We start from the raw sequence: 16330 nt of genomic DNA, 5'->3' as shown, positions 1-16330 counted from the left end.
GCCACTTTCTAGTCTCCTGATAACTAGTCTATACATCACATCAAAATTTAATGATTATTTATTTACTTAATGGAATATTACTGTTTAGAATAACAGATTTCTATCTCCGCACCCATATTTTATATTCCCCTAATGTTTTCCCAGTTGAATTTCTAATCCTTACTCCCAGACATCTTAACCTTAATCATGTTCATTTCAGTTATGTGCTCTGAATACAAATTGCTCATTTTGTAACACAAGCAAATAAATAATTTATCTTTTTCTTCCTCTTTCCAACCAAGTTTCTTATTTTGCAAATCCACCTTCCACATACAACCCTAGTTCGGATTCTATTTCCACATGGTTGTTAAGTAGTTATGAACATATGTTTTATGTCTTAGCCTGTGTAACACCACCACATTTATACCTTTGAACAAAGATGGATCCCCCTAACTTGGGAATGATTACTTTACCATCCTCATTTGACAATCATGTATCTCTAACCCCCCATCTGTTAAAATGTCATTTTTTTATCTTTGCTGTTGTAGAAGAAAGTCTATTAATTCATTCTGCTAGATATAAGACCCCAAATGTCTGCAGAAGCCAGTAAGATTGTCCTCACTGCTTGTTCCTGTTCCTTAGGTGCTATCAACCTACTGCTTTCAAAAACTAGAATGTTTTTCATTCCTTGTCTCTGCCACCGCTTCCACAGAACATTTTTCCAGGACAGGCTATTCTGCTCCTTTGCTGATTGCTTCCTGTGACCTGGTTTGCAGAGATTGGGTGGGGAATTACGAGGGAGATCCAAAAGCAACAGTTCCCCAAGATAAGCTCCCAGTTTGGAATTTTTTTGTGACACTGCAGATGTTAGGCAATACATGGATATAGCTGGGAGACACCAAGGTATAGTGAGTGCCAGAGTTCCCAACCATTTAATATACAATGACACTCTTACAACATGAAAGAAAAAAATGAGCTCCCACATAATATCTGTATTTTTAGGATGTGTTTATAAGAAAATACATGACTACAAAATTTTTACACACCAGAATTTTGAAATATAATAGTATTTCATCAGACAATAGGATCCATCCACTTTTGACAATTTGTACAGATAAGGATATATTATGTTTTCACCCAACAGATTATACTTTCTATCTGTCTAGAATCTAACATTCCCTGAAATAGCTATTTAGTTCTTTTCCTTACCCACACCCTCATATTTAAAGGTCACAACTTGGAAACAGCGGGAGAGAAAAAAGTACTGACTTATATGCTTCCCTTCCGTTGTATAACTTGAAGCAAATTACTTAACCTCTTAGGTCCTTTAGTTTTGTGAGGTTTAAAATTAAATAAGAAAATATACATAAAAGTCCTCTATGTCAAATTGGTTATAAAGACAAAGTATAAGAGAAAAAAAGGCCTAGATGAGAAATCCATGTGAGGCGATCAAGAAAGCTAAAAATCTCTGGCAGTTTCTTGGAGAAACACCGTTTTGGGGGTGCACACAGTGGGCTTTCTGGATTCCTTCTTCCTGGCTTGAACTCTTGTTTCATTCGGGACAGTGGAAGCAAACTGGGGCAGCGCCCTCAACTTATCACAACCCTTCCTTCCCATAACGTCACAGAAGTTTAATGATGTGCCATTTTAGTGTCTTCCAAAAACAACTCTTACCTTGATTTTCCACTGAAACTCATTTTACACACATAAAAGCAAAAAATAGTCCGCAATGGTATTAGCATTTTCTTTGAAATATTATTGAAAGAACAAGGGAAAGATTTTGGAAAAATTTTATTTCCTTTCCTGTTGTAGTGTGGAAAATGAGCAGAAAAAGCAGTTTTCCCATGATAAGATCATGCCATGCATTGAAATAATCTATAAATTAAAATAAATACTTTAGCTATCCAAACCAAGCCTGAAATTCACCAAGGTCTTTCTTGAGTATGCCAAGTGAAACAGAAAATTTAATTTAGGCTGATTAGTATCGTGGTTATAAGGATACTCACCAAAGAATGAAATATTTACATTGTTAGTTCAACAAAATCAGATTATACATTGATGGATATGATTTGTGAAGGGATCATGACTATATGGTTTCACTTCAGTAAATACTGAGCCAGTTTAATAAAATAACCAACAAAGGTATCATTTGGTGCCAGTGTGATCAAGGGTGTGTCATGAATGGTGTAACATGATTTGTCACCTGGGCACTTGTCAAGTAGCAAAGAGAGTGCAACCAAGTCCACTGACTCATTTGTTGAGAACATTATGAGACCATTCACTGGTAATGATTTTCAATTTTCGTTGATCTAGGCCAGATTTGAACTGCTGACCTGGAGGTGCAAGATCCCATATCCGGCTTCTCATTGTTTGTGGTTAAGATTGTTCCATTTCAAATAGTCTTGCTAAAGAAACTATTTAGGCATGGGAAATATATTCCTTCAGTGTCTTCAAAGGACTTCCTTAATATACAGTTTCAAAATACCTCTGTCTCACTAATTTGTTTCAGTGATTTACTCCTATGATTAATATTCAGAATTCTAAAAAAAGGTAGGGATTAGGGGATTGAATCAACCCATCCTTCTGTGAAATACAATCAGTATTTCTTTACTATTTAAATTTTCCTAAAGATTGATGGAAGGGAACAATTTATGAAAATACACATAGTAGTCAGTCTTATTTATAATTCATTTAAAGACTACCATATCTCTTTCAAGTTTTGTAAATAGAAACCAGTTGGAAAAAAAGAACAATATTGCACAAATCGTATTACATTCACAATCTAAAAATTATATATCTCACAAAAAAGATCAGAAACAAAGGGTGTGAGTGGATAGATGAAAAATACATTACAGCATTTGCCCACCCAGTCTGTGCCTCCTGCACAGCAGATTCTCATAACTTGGAAAGGGGCTATACATTACCCTGGAGCAGTAATTAATCAGAACTTTCAAAGCAAGCGAATAGCTGAACACCTTTGAAAAAGAGATTTCATAAATACACTTTTATCATCATCATGCTAAGTTGTAAAACTCTTTTCCCATATGTAAAAATCTTTTCTCACACTTTGTAAATTATTTCCTGACCCCTCTTTATAGATATGTTATTACTTTTCTTACTACTGGCATGACTTTCTGGGAAGATCTGCAGACACAATATTTTATTCCATGTTTCTGCAGTGTGAGAGATGTTTCTTTCAAATATTCAGTTACAGACAGTGTAATGCTTGTAAAACTATGCCCCCCACATGTTCTAATGTCAAAAATATATCACATTTAAATGACTTAGATCAAAAGAAATTTTTTACAGGCATCTCTTTGAAACTAAGTAGCTTTAAGCACATGGTAGATGGCCACTCAGTAAAAATTTCTTTTCTTTTTCTAGAACCACTAAGCTCCAGAAGTTTCTCATTGTCTACCTTATAAAAACAATTTTTTCAACATCAACTCATCTCATGCCTATGATCTTGCACCTTAAGTCACGTTTTCTTTTCTATTATGTGACCTTCCAAATACTGAGAATCTGACAAATCATATAACTCATTTCTGTGCCCTTTTAAGAAATGCAGTTCATCTGCTGCCATCCTTTTCCAAGAAAAAAGAGTAAAAAAAACAAAACATCACAATAAGTGGATTTTTCTTGTCTGTTTTCAGAAGGTGAGAATGTGGGTTGGAGGACAAGGATGTGTGCAGTGTTAGGTTAGGGTTATGCTGAAGGCAGGGGAATAGCTCACTTGAGATATTTTATGTCTTGTACATGCAACTGAAATTCAGGTTAAAAGAAACATTTTACTGTCTAACAGCAAGTCTAAAAAAAAATGACTAGATGGCCTGTAGCTTGGTGAGTAAACCGGCCTTTTATGTGTTTAATTATATTATCTCTACAATACAGAGTTTTATGTTTACAAGAAAAAATGTTAGTAACAGTAAAATGATGGCTGAACAAATAACAATTACTGAAATATAAACAATTAGTATGTGTTAAGCAATGTGGCAAATGCTTTACCAGGTAAAGCTCTTTTTATTCACATTGCAATCTTGTCAAGTGGGTAATATTTTATCTCAAATTTTATAGACCATGAAATTGGAGCTTAGATTAGTTAATAACTTGCTCATAACTAGGTAAGATATAAAATACTGGATTTAAAGCAAGATTTTTTTTGTCTAAAGCCTGAAATTTTAAAGACTGTGTTATCCTCCATGGCCACTGTAGAGGAAGGAACCCATACTAACTCCTGAAATGGGATGATATGATTTGTGGATAAACTACTAATACTTCCAGCATTAGCTCTAATTAGGAAGCCACAAGAAACTGGGAGCTAGTCAGGCATGAGCAGGGACAGGAGAGGGCTCCCCTTATACACCAAGGATATTAGGCAACCATCAGGTGATGGTCAGGCAGTTGTCACACTGCCTCTCTAACACAATAATTGGTTGCAGCCGGCACCAGGGAGAGGCCGTTTTCCAATAGATAAAAACACCTGGAATTGGGAATCAGCAGCTTTCAGACATTGGGCAAGTGGGCTTGAGCATGTGCAGTAAGAGGCAGAGCGGTGGACTACGACCTTCTGGGGGCGTTCCACCTTAAAAGGGAAGAAAGCCTCAGGTGGGCATGCGTACAACTCCAGCAGACACACTGCACACGCTCACCTTCCAAGCACCAGCAGGCCATCATGCATGTGTACAACTCACCCCAAGGGAGGAATCAAGGGAAAAGGGGTGCAAAATGCTGGAAGTGCGTCAGCATCTAAAATCCCAGGTTCAAAGTCAAATGGGACACTTGACCTCCAAGATGTCCACTTTGTCCTCTTCTAAGTATACTTGAATTTCTTTTCACTTCTGCTCTAAAGCTTTTTAATAAACTTCAACTCCTGTTCTGAAACTTGCCTTGGTCTCTTTTTCTGCCTTATGTCCCTCAATCAAATTCTTTCTTCTTAGGAGGCAAGAATTGAGGTTGCTGCCGACCCATATGGATTCACCTCCTCTAATGTATTTTGGTGCCATGTGACTCAGACAACTTCCACTGCTACCAAGAACATCTGCTCCTCCCATTCCACCATTAATTTGTGTGGATAGAGTCTGCTCACCCTTGTGTTATGATGTAGACTCTTATTCAAAAGCCATTGAAAAAGTAAAGTTCTTTCTAATTCTAGAATGCTAAGATTTATGTTAGGAACCAACAGAGACTCTAACCACAAAGTGATCAAGAAGATATTGAAAGAAAGCTCAAGACAGGCAACAAAACTGTGTAACTTTAAATTGATATAATAAAGGGGGAAATGATGGTTCAGCGATCATTAATGAAGAGAGAAAGGGATTGGGCAATTGTGACCAAGTGTAACACTTGATTGTCAGCCTGAACTTTAACAATGTCAATGCAATTTCCCACCTCAAGCTATGATCTTTGACAATAGTTCCAACTAAATTGTAGCTAAATTATAGTTAAAGTCTCGAAATTACTGTTACTATAAACCTGACCCCACAGGCAAATGCCTACTTTGTCTTTGCCAAAACAATTTTTGAACTGGTATAAAATTCTGCAGGTAGAGCTGGGTTTTAGAAGTGGAGGTGAAGCAGGCGGATCACAAGGTCAGAAGTTCGAGACCAGCCTGGCCAATATGGTGAAACCCCGTTTCTACTAAAAATACAAAAATTAGCCGGGCATGGTGACGTGTGCCCGTAATCCCAGCCACTTGGGAGGCTGAGGCAGGAGAATCGCTGAACCCAGGGAGGCGGAGGTTGCATGAGCCGAAATCATGCCACTGCACTCCAGCCTGGGTGACAGAGCGGGACTCCGTTTCAAAAAAAAAAAAAAAAAAAGAAGAAGTGGAGGTGAAGCTGAGCATATCCAATGCTTTAAGGAAATGACAGTGACAGCTGACAGGAATGAGGCAGGATGATAGAATACACTTGGGCTTTATCAAAGATTTTCACATTCTGTATCAAAGACGGGTTTGAGGTAAGTTGGGTACCCTCCTGGGAGGAAACAACAACAAAAAGAAAGGTATCAATTTTGGGATCACCCAGAGTAATCAGAGATGAATCAGTAAAATTTGGCAGTCTCCAAAAGAAATTTTAAGTAATATTAAAATGGATTTTTTTTTCCAATGTTGCTCTTAACAGAGTCCAAAATTTTAAGTTTTCTATCACCTTTCTCTCCTTCCTATCTGGCATCTGTGAGAAAGTAATGTGCAGGTGAACATAAGAATGTAGATAATCACTGAGCTGTTGAGATCTATGAAATACACCAAAATATTTTTTAAAATAATATAATAATATAGAAGATTATACCTCTCCCTGTCATAAAAATGATTTTTCAGCCCATTTTATTTTTATAAAAATGTAAGTTATGGACAGAGGAAAGCACTGAGTTTTCTGGGTTTCAAATCGGGGCGATCCAGGCCATTAGTGCTATTGAAACCCTTTTCCTTTGGTATTCAAGATTGCAGCAGGCAGTCTTCAGGCAATGTCATGCTGAAAAACAAGACTTTCATGATAAAATAAAGGAAAAAAGAGAAGCTACTCTTGTCAGTGTCAGTAGGTAAATAGCACTCATCTGTCTTCATTATTGCTATGCATGCTGTAATACCAAGTGGGAGGGTGTGTAATATCTTTTACCATTATCCGAGAGCTAAGTACCATGCAGAAACATAAAGGCAGAATTATCTTTGATCAACAAAAATGTGGCAATCACTTCAATTTGAAAATTGCCCTCAGAAGATATTGATATCTTTCTGTTAAAATGCCAAGACTTTCCACTTTCCCTCTTTGTCATTATTTCTCTACATTATACAGTTTGTTAGATTTGAATACTTAGTTAATACAAGCTTCTTCTCAAACAAAAACAAAAACAATATAACACCTTGATCAGTAGATTTTTTAATCCCTTTAAAGAGATAAGAATTAATTTAAAAGGAGAAATCAGAAAATAAAAAATGCAACTACCTGCAGTGAAGAAATCTGTCATTTTAATATTAAATACTCTTTTATCAGTTTCATTTCTGACATCTATATTCTTGATTTGCCTACAAAATAGTGTTTCTTCTTTACTTTTGAAATTTTACACATGACTGAAATTTGCTAAAACCCAACTAATCAAAACTGGCTCCCTGTGGAGTTGATGACCAACATTTGTCTTTGGGCTTTCTTTTAGTGCTTCTTCCCACTGACTCCAGGACATATGCTTTAAATAACTTATCGTATCCAACACTCATATCAGTGTCTATCTCTTTCTTCCACCCAAGCCCCACTTCTCACCCCACCATCACCTGCTATTCTTTTTGTGTTCTCTATGTTAATAATTGGATTCATCAGTCACTGAGTTATTAAAGCAACAAATATGGAGCTTTCCTTACTTCTACATCCATCAATGTTTATGTCTTATTGATTACACTTCTAGTTATTTCTTCCAATTTATCCACTTTCCTCCATTTACATATATTCTTTCCTAAGTAAGGTGTCTACCTCTCATGTGATAAGGCCCGGAACAGACCACTCCGAAATATGGCCACTTGGCATACGGAATATTTTTAGCTGAAGGAATTTGAGGAAACCACAGAAGCAGGGGAGTCACTCTCGAGTTCTTCCCTAGAGCAGTTTATAAAATGTAAGGAGGATTTTCTGACCGTCATGTGAGATCATAAGACCTATGAAGAATTTTCATAAGTCCCTCATGTGAGAAGTGCTTTCTCTATCTCAGAGGAAAGAAAGGAACATCTTTATCTCTTTCTAATGACAAAGGGTTACAGAGAAAAATTTAAACAGTCTTTGCTAAATTGTCAACAATTTATTGCATTTGATCACACCCTTTTTGTCTTATCATATTCCTCCATGACTAGCCTCTCTTCATCAATCCTCACATAAAAATACACAGGTTTAACTGTTTCTTTGGGTCTTCATTTCCTTAGGGAAGCTGCTGTGTCACATAAAACTTATATTCAATAAATGTTTGCTTTTATCTTGTTAATCTGTGTTTTGTTATAGGTGCCTTAGCTACGAATATAGGATAGGTAGAGAAAAAAAGTTTCCTCCCCTGCACAAGTTCCCCTTAATTTGTTCATGACCAGGTAACAATGCTGATTTGGTTAAATAAAATCTAATCATCCCATTCTTTTTAAACTCTTCAGTTGCTGAGAATAAAAGCCACATCCTTCTATGTTGCTTAGAAGGCCTAAGGAGATCTAAATCCTGTTTGTATCTTCAGTCCCTTCTTTCAGCTCTGTTTTCCTCCCAATTATTTCCAAAATTTATTTAGTAATTAAATACAATTAACCAAATTATAGATGTACACAGCAAATCTGGTAGCCTGTGAGGACTGTGATTTTAGTATATCTTATATGAGGAAGAGTAGAGACAGATAAAATTGGACCAGCATATTGAGACTAATTCACAGAGAGACAAATGACACTCTAAACAATATGGAAGGAAGGGACCAAAGTGAGAGTTATTATGAGTAAAATCAATAGTTCTTGGCAAGTGATTGGCTGAAGGCAAGAAAGAGGAAAGAGTTAAAGATGACTGAGGATTTGACCATAATGAATAGGAGGAAGATGGTACCATTGACACCTAAAACATACTGAAGAAGGATCATAATATGCCCAGCTTCAGGCATATTCATTTTGGAGAATACTGAGAGATGCTATTCAGGAACTGTTCACAGTAAGAAACTAAACATTTGAGACTCACACTTTTGTAGGTTAAGTCACAGATTTGCACTTGATTTTTTTGAACCATGTATTTCCTGTTGCTAGAAAGAATTTTTTAATGTAATCTGGATATTTATAATTTTGTAAAAGAATGTTATTCAAATCTTAGTTGGTGAAGTGTAAGACAGGACTCACTACATAATTGATAAGGTCCAGTGCAAAATAAAAATGAGGGTTTCGTGGTTCAAATATCACTAGCAATTTTAAGACAGCAACATCAGAATTTCAAAACAAACCCAGGGTCCTTCTAAACACTGGTCCCTGTGTAACTGCATAGTCAGTACTATGCAAGGAGAAAGGGTTGTACCTCCTTTCGTGATGACCGAGGGATGAGATTTCAAGTGTTTTTCTATGTCCTTTTGAAACACACTTACAATTCTGATGGGGCATAAACAGTTGTACTCAATTTGTATGTGCTTGGTAGAATCAGAGTTAGTTCTAATGCATCTTTGATAGAACTTCTGACACATCTACTATTGTAAACAAAGATAGTGATTGGGGAGAAAACAATTCTCACTGTTAGTAGATTTCTTCTTGCTATTATATTAGGTAAGTGATACTAAGACTAATAACTTATCAAAATGAGATAAAAGAAGAAACATGTATATTATGGCTCTTCAGAAAAATAAAACCAGTACTATATCTAGATATGAGGTTCCATCATCAAGCCCTAGAACAAGGGAAATTAGTGGTATAATTCAGCTTGAGTTGAAAGCCTGAGAACCAGGGGAGTGAACAGTATAACTCTCACTCTGAGGACAAAAGCCTGAGAATCAAAGGGGGCTGCTGTTTTAAGCCATGGAATCTGAAGTGCCAAGAACTTGGAGCTTTGATGTCTGGGGGCAGGGGAAAATGAATCTCCTAGCTCCAGAAGAGAGAATGAATTCACCCTTCCCCTGATTTTGTTCTAGTCAAGCCCTCAATGAATTGGAAAATGCCTGCTCACATCAGTGGGCAGGGTGGATTTTCTTTACTCAGTGTATTAGTCCATTTTCACACTGCTGTAAGGAAATTCCTGAGACTGGGTAATTTATAAAGGAAAGAGGTTTAATTGGCTCACAGTTAATTAAACTGGGAAGGCCTCAGGAAACTTACAATCATGGCAGAAGGGGAAGAGGCATGTCTTACATGGCGGCAGGCAAGAGAGAGAGAGCAAGTGTGTGAATGAGAAACTGTCAGACACTTATAAAACCATCAGATCTTGTGAGAACTCACTCATTATCATAAGAACAGTATGGGGGAAACCACCCCCATGATCCAGTCACCTCCCACCAGGTCTCTCCCTCAACACATGGGGATTATGTGGATTACAAGTCAAGATGTGATTTGGGTGGGGACACAAGGTCTAATCACATCACTTAGTCTACTGGTTTAAATGCTAATTTTGTCCAGAAACACCCTCACAGACACATCCAGACATAATATTTTACCAACTGTCTGGGTATTCCTTAACCCAGGAAGGTTGACACAAAATTAACCTATGTGTCACTCAAAAACCAATTCCAGGCAGTCACACTGCTCATCTGAAGGGAAATGCTTGCTATCTTATTAACAAACAGTCTCTAGTACAGTCATTCCTCTTTTTTCTCAGTTTGGTTTTCAGTTACCATGGTCAACCATGGCTCAAAAAATTAAATACAAAGTTTCAAAAATAATTTATAAATTTTAAATTATATATCATTCAGAGTAGCGTGATGAAATCTCATGCCATCCTGCTCCTTCCTGCCTGGGACATGAATCATCCCTTTGTCATGCACATTCACACTGTCCACACTGCTTATTCCCCTTAGTCACTTAGTAGCCATCTTTGTTATTAAATGAAAAAAAAAAAAAAAAGTACATTTATGGCATCCCTTAACAATTCAGGTAGGTCCTGAGAAATGCATCACTGTTTGAATGTCATAGAGTGTACTTAAGTATTTGTGTATCTACACATACCTAAATAACTTTCAAGGTACAGTAATTATACAACATAAAAGATAAAAAGTGGTCCACCTGTGTATGGCACTTACCAGGAATGGAGCTTGCAGGACTGGACGTTGCTCTGCGTGATTCAGTGAGTAAATGGTAAGTGAATGTGAAGGCCTGGGACATTGCACTATTATAGACTTTATAAATACTTAGGTTACACTAAATTAATACAAAATTCGTTAATAATAAATTAACCTTAGCTTACTATGACTTTTTGCTTTATAAACATTTTAGTCTTTTTTTAACTTTTCTATTCTTTTATAATAACACTTAGCTTAAAACACATTGTACAGCTACACAAAAATATTTTCTTTTATATCTTTATTCTATAAGCTTTTTGCTATTTTATTTTACTTTTTAAACTTTTTTTTTTTGTTAAAAACTAAAACACAAACACACACAAGTCTTGGCCTGCATAGGGTCAGGATCATCAGTATCACTGTCTTCCGCCTCTACGTCTTGTCCCAGTGGAAGGTCTTCAGGGGCAATAACGCACATGGAGCTGTCATCTCCTACAACAATGCCTCTTCTAAAATACTTTTTTTTTTTTTTTTTTGAGACGGAGTCTCGCTCTGTCCCCCAGGCTGGAGTGCGGTGGCGCAATCTCGGCTCACTGCAAGCTCCGCCTCCCGGGTTCAGGCCATTCTCCTGCCTCAGCCTCTCCAAGTAGCTGGGACTACAGGCGCCCGCCACCACACCCAGCTAAGTTTTTGTATTTTTAGTAGAGACAGGGTTTCACCATATTAGCCAGGATGGTCTCGATCTCCTGACCTCGTGATCCACCCACCTCGGCCTCCCAAAGTGCTGGGATTACAGGCGTGAGCCACGGCGCCCGGCCTAAAATACTTCTTGAAGAAACTGCCTGAGGCTGTTTTATAGTTAACTTTTTAAAAAATATGTAGAAAGAGGGCACCCTGAAGTAACAATAAAAAGTATAGTAAATACATAAACCAGTAACATAATTGTTATCCAATATTATCTACTGTATGTATGCACTGCATGTATAGTAGATGCATAGTGTGGTATGATTTATTACCCACAAACAAGTGAGTGACACATCACCCTATGACATTACAATGGCTACAGCACCACTAGGTGATAGGAATTTTTCAGCTGCATTATAATCTCATGGGACTGCTGTTGTATATGTGGACACATCATTGACCAAGACATTGTGGCACGTGACTGTTTACATAGAATTCACTACTATTTGCAGTTTCAAGCATCTACTGTGTGTCTTGGAACATATTCCCCACGGATAAAGAGTGACTGTCATATATGTTCTATGCTAAGCAATCTTCTAAACCTCTTACAAATATTAACTGATTGTTTACAAGAAATCTGTGCAGTAGTTCTATTATTTCATTTTACAGGTGAGGAAATCAAGGCATACAGAGGTTAATGACTTGTCCCAGTATATACATCAAGAAGTAGCAGAGCTGAAACTTAACCAGAGCCTTGTGGTTCCAGAATTCATGTTCTCACGTAAAATACTTCACCATTCCTTCAACATGCTACCACCTACAAACTGAAGCTGGGTCAGAATGAAATGTTAATATAATTATTTTGAAAATGCAATGAAAAGTGATTATGTAGGGTAAGTTAGTATTACAAATATGTACTGCCTTTAATTTGAATTCCTGCAACTATCCACAATTTGAAATTTAAATTAGTATGCTGTCATCTAATGTATAAACTCCGATTTTACATGTTTTGGGGGAGGAGAGAAGGTTCTTGGAATTTTTTAACTTATTACTTGGTTTCTTTCCATCTACCTGCCCTATGTCTAATACAGTGAGAAGTTAAGAAACCCTTATTTTATTATTCAGTATTCAGTATTAGACTACACTACCTTTAAGCCAGAGGTCTGAACACCTTGCATTTTCAAGAACTTGGAAGTGTCCAGGGGAAGGTGTTGATGGGGCAAACACTGACTGGGAGGAAATAAGAGCTGCTGAGTAGTTGGGTTCCTAGAAGACAGTCTGACTTAAGTTGTTTAAGATATTTAACTCAACATAACACATGCATGACTTTCTAACATAGATGAAAGATAAACCAATAACTTACTGTTACCACCTATTTTAATTCACTCTTTACCTATTTTCCAACTTTTCTAAAACAAGAGTGATCATCAAATTTATCTACCCAAACAGAAGACATTTTCAAAAGCAAAATGAGCATTACTAAAGATTATGCTGGAATAGCAGGTGTAAACCAGAACTGTCCCAGGGAAATTAGGTATACAATCACTCAATACATAACCAGTCAAATCTACCGATTTTTAGCATAACCATAGTATTTAATTGCTCATAACTGGCCACCAAAAAAATGTGAAATCTCATTAAACCCTCTCTCACTTAAAGCTGATGCCATTATCTAATTGACCCAAGTGTAGCCCAATGCATTTTATTTCATGTGACTCAAACAAAAGGTTTTCAGCTCACCCACTGTCACTTCTCAGACATAGGTAAGTAGGGCATAGAAGTTTGGAAAAGTCAAACTTTTCTTTTATCATGCTCATACTAATGTTGAAAGATACGCAGGGAAGAGGGACAGAGGCAGACAGAGATGTCAGCTGCATGTTTGGTCAGATAAGGGTGATGGCAAATGGTAGTATTAAGGCCTATTAATATTAGATTCAGTATAATTTGATTTTATAAACACACATTTGATGATATTCAAAATTAAGAAACACTAATCAATTTTAAAATCATGCCTTTGCATCAACCAGATGTCAGTGTATACTCTAGAATTCTTGTAATTATAGATTTAACATTTATGTTATTGACTACTTATATGAGACCCCAGCACTCTATGAAATATATCAAATTATGGTTTTGCTGAGCCACAAATTTTATTTGTAATCTGGATATGGGAGTAAACCATTTATTTTAGCCAGTGATCCTAGTTGACTATGCTCACCACATCTATGCCTCAATATTGGCTGTACTATTCTTCCCTCATCATGAGGCATTTTATGGGTGAAACTTACCCAGTAAATTCAATGGCATGGAGTTCTTTATAATAAAAATATTTCCCTTTCCCAAAAGCAGGGCCAATTGTGTACATAAACAGCTCCCTGCTAGTGGACCAGTCCATTCAGATTTGATAGTGTAAGTCATAAGACTGGAGAAACTAAAATTTGAACAGGCAAAGTTGGATGATCTCACAGGGTATAAGCGTGAAGCTTTGTGAATTGGTGGATTGCCCTCCACTCTAGGAATTTTTCTATGTAAAGAACTTTGGCCCCTTGAATTAGAGCACTACTTTTCCTGCACAGTGTTGGAAAAATAATGACAATTCATGCTTGGCAGTGTTCTTTTTCTTTTCGAGTGCCCACAAGCACCATTATGTCAACTCAAGCAAGGTACGACACGATTGAATAGCTTGCAATTTTCTTTTACATCAATCACATTCCAGACATGACTACTTGAGGCTACAACCCTGATCACCTTGATCAGGCAAAGGCATATTCCAGGTCCCTACGATGAACCCACTTGTAAAACATCTCTTAGGGTATGCGCTGCTAACTTAAGCCTCCCCTGCCCGCCTTTTTAAAACCGTAAGTTGCTTGTTTTCTGTTTTAGTCTCAGAGTGAGATTTTATTTGCAAATTCTTAAGCCTTCTTATATAGTCACTATGTTTCAAGTGCAGTTTTAGGGAAAATTTACTTCAGTATTTAAATCTATTCAGTCTTTTAATGATTTAAGTATGTCACCAGAAAAAAAAATCAAATTTCTAATCTATAAGCCATAATATAAATTGTTAATAATCACAAAAAGAGAGAATTGGGTTTGATATGAATAACAAGAGTCAAAGAGAATGGCATAATAACAGACATTTTGGCGAAACAGCCTAAGAATTTTTAAGGTTTTGCTTTCTTAAAATATTTTTGTCTATTTTTGGTAGGGGGCTTGGTTACAAGAATGAAAATTGCTGCCACTATATAGGTTAGTTTCATTAATTTTATACTACTTTGTAACTAAGCACTCCCAAAACAGTTACTTAAAACAATGTTTTTTTGTTTTGTTTTTCTTTGTGGATTGTTGGGTCCAGCGGCAGAGTTCTTCTTTCCATGTGATATTGGCTGGAGTTAGTCATGCAGAGCTATCTTTAGCTCAGCCTGGTGTAGCCGGAAGTCTGGATGCCCAGGAAGCCCTGGTTCCCATGTCTCAGAGCTGGTGCTGGCTCTCAGCTAGGCATCAGGTTGTCTTCTGCATGGCCTCTCTCTCGCCACCAGCTTAGACTTGCTTCCTCACAGCGTGGCAGCTGGATTCCAACAGCATGAAAGCAGAAGCTAACAGTCCTCTGACAGCCCAGATTCAGAACTGGCACAGAATCGCTTTTGCCATGTCCTACTGGTCAAAGCAAGTCACAGGGCTGACCCAGATTCCAGCAGAGTGGAAAGAGCGTTCATCATTTAATGAAAAGAGAGGCATACACAGGTCAGGATGAATGTAATTTTGACATCCTTCATTTGAGACAATTTACCACTCATATGGTATTTCTTCTGTCATGAACTTGTCACTAGAGGGACAAATGCTATTAAAACTATGTATATTGAAACCAGGCATAAAACATACTAGATGCTTCACAAAGTTTCCCTCCTAGTAATTCTGATACAAATTGTTTAGTGAAAGTCACTCCAAATTATCTTCTCCCAAGCTTGAAATAAATCTTACCCTCTGAGCCACTCTATGACCTAGAAGCTAATTTCTCCAGTTTAGTTTGGCACTTTAGTCATTTTCCCAGTTTCCCATTTATTGAAAAGTGTATGTTCTAGGGAAAAGGTGGCTTTTGACCAAGATGTAAAATCAAGAAACCATTTCACCTTGCTATATTTAGTAGAGATTTAACAACAACAACAACAAAAAGGCATAAAGAATGTTTATTCAAACTTATTAGTTAAAATACTAAATTTAATCTATATGGATTCATCTCTAACCCACAATTAAATATAGCAAATAATCATTAACTATAAGGCATGATAAATTAATACCACTTATGTCTTATATGAAAATCTAATCAAACAAATCTTAGTTCTGAAATGTTCTTAATAAAAACATTTATTGCCTCAAGAATATTCTACTTTTAAAAATAAAACTCTATCCCTTCTGGTCACATTTTAAAAAAAGTAAAAATAAATAAATAAAAAATAAAAGTAAAACTTCATCTAAACCAAAACTCATGATGATGTTTCTTATTCTCTGATGTTGTATTATTTGAAAATTTTTTTTCTTTTTTTCCCAAGAAGTATAATAAGGCTAGAAGCATTCAGAGCAACAAATTCTGAAGATAAACTATCTGAAAAGAGACACAAGGAAATTCCTGTGTCTCCAAATGGCAGACTAAACTCACAATGGGGCATGCCTTGTTATCACCTGCTGGAATGCTTCAAGTGACCTGATCTGACAAGGCAGAGGTGATTTACGGTTAATGTTTTATTTGATTCCAATTTCTAATAATAGAACAGTCACTTCTGTTTATTTGGGCAACAGCAGAATTCTGACTTACTATGCAGAATAAATGCCTAGAAGACATAAAACATATTAAACATGCAGAAATAAAGCTCAACCTCATCTATGCCCTTAAATTTCATATATGGTGAGGGGTGTGAGTGGGAGGTGAAGGTAGGGAGTGTGTATGTGTGTGTGGTATATGCTTGTGTGGTTTGTG

Source organism: Hylobates moloch, unplaced genomic scaffold (genome assembly GCF_009828535.3).
Source record: "Hylobates moloch isolate HMO894 unplaced genomic scaffold, HMol_V3 SCAFFOLD_4, whole genome shotgun sequence".
Lineage (NCBI taxonomy): Eukaryota > Metazoa > Chordata > Mammalia > Primates > Hylobatidae > Hylobates > Hylobates moloch.
The sequence above is the reverse complement of the archived record's forward strand: the minus strand, read 5'-3'. Positions refer to the sequence as shown.